We start from the raw sequence: 1,874 nt of genomic DNA, 5'->3' as shown, positions 1-1,874 counted from the left end.
GCTTACCCTGCCCCCCCCCCCCCGCCCCCCCAATGCAAGACACACCAATCTTCAGAGTATAAAAAAATTATTAACAAAGTAACAAACATGCTTTCTTCTCTTTCTCTTTCCTCCTTCGTTTTTGTCTACTCCAAAGGCCAATTTGTTTGTTTTTGTTTGTGGCACATGAGTTATTGGTACCCTTTGTCTGCTACATCACCATCCTTTAGACTTACTTCTGGGCATAACATGGAGATTCATTGTGTAGCTTACTGTTAACTGAGAGCGCAGGAAACAGCATGGCATTAAGCGCCTAGCAGTGACATGAGAGTTAATGTCACAGACTGGCAAAGAAACAAATTAGCTGAAGTGAGGTCTTTTTTTAAAATTAACTAATGATTAAGCATGGACAGCATTTGTGTTTTTGAAAGTTGAAGTCACCATTAGTTTGAGGAATAAAATAAGCTGTGAATCTGCTCTCAGAGCTTTGCCCCAAAGACTCTCATTCTCCCCACTTAAACAGGAGACTGTGAAACGGTTAACCCTTACAGCCAAGTTGTGAATAAGACGAGGCAGGAGAGAGAAAACTTGTGGTACTCTAGCTTATTTGAGAGTAGTTTTCAAAAAATTTGGGAAAAAAGCTGAGATTTGGTTAGTAATGAGTGGATGCAGATAGTACATGGGAGGTGAGGGCCCAGGCTATGCATGGACTCCCTGTTAGGTAGAGATGCAAAAGGCCTGCTTGAGAGGCCACTTGGCCCACATTCCCTGTAGTGGAGGGCTCCCACTGGCCTGGTCCTGCTGGAGGGAAAATTTTGCTGAACCTCTGTATCAGAGGATAGAGCACTGCCTAACTGCAGGGGGCCAGGGCTTTGGGAGATCGTGACACACATCCTGAGCACTAGGGCTAGACTCTTACTCACAGTGCCACTGTGTGGTACCTACAGTAGCTACCCCTAACACGGACAGCCACAGTAGATAAGACAATGACTAGATGGATGACGAAATGTCAGAAAAATACTGACAGTATCATTAACAGGTCCCTTTGTTCGACCACTAGGGCTTAAATGAGGCCTTAAAAATTGACAAATGAGAGAAAGGAGCTTGAGTAATTGGAAGGGGAGTCTAGCATCAATGATTGCTGATAAATATGCAATATTGTATGTGACTTCAACTGTATGTGAGTGTGTGTCACTAAGAAATGTGCTGCAAGACAATACTGAGTACTGTAGTGATTTAAAGAGCTCTCAGGCTTTAGGATTTGAGATCGACTTCTCCGACCACCGCCTTTTTTCTTTTTGAAGTCTTAATTCTGATTCATGTTTGCTCTTTCTCTCTTACCATCCTCCCTTCCTCTCTTACTCTTCCCTATTTAACAGTATTCACAAAAATGAACAAACTCATCCAGGAGAAACCAACACAGTCATACAGTGGGTTTTAACATGATGTTGCAAGAAAAAAAAACAAATTGAGGCGCTTAAAAGGAAGTGAACTGCCCTCTGCAGGTCTAAAAAACAAACCTTAAATAAAACTTGAAACTCAGAGCTGGTGTTTGTCTGCTGTGTTCTCACCACCATACTGTGTCTAGGAAGTTGACTATATAAAAAGAAAACTAAAATGCATTTCCTGAAGAAAATGACTGATGTTGACTCAGCATGCACACAATTCATATAGGATAATTTTATTTAGAATAAACCTTCAACTTTGCCCCCAAAATCTATTTTCATAATGTGCTGAAGCCTCTACACACCGTAGTCCCACTGCTGAGATCTTGTCAGGACTGTTTTATCCAACCAAACAGGCCTATTTAGTTTTACTATCATGACAAAAACCATCAAGGCAAACACCACTGGCCAAGATGGAAACAGCTAATGTAGCAACTGCAAATCCATTTT

General features: G+C 41.6%; 1 protein-coding gene across 1 annotated transcript in view; it reads left to right on the top strand.

Annotated features, from left to right (window-relative positions):
* cnot4a (CCR4-NOT transcription complex, subunit 4a) overlaps positions 1-1,874 on the top strand; it is a 13,307-nt gene that overhangs the window by 9,073 nt on the left and 2,360 nt on the right. The window lies entirely within an intron of this gene.

The sequence above is a fragment of the Monopterus albus genome, unplaced genomic scaffold, assembly GCF_001952655.1.
Source record: "Monopterus albus unplaced genomic scaffold, M_albus_1.0 scaffold7.1, whole genome shotgun sequence".
Classification (NCBI taxonomy): domain Eukaryota; kingdom Metazoa; phylum Chordata; class Actinopteri; order Synbranchiformes; family Synbranchidae; genus Monopterus; species Monopterus albus.
This window is presented reverse-complemented; position numbering and strand designations above follow the sequence as displayed.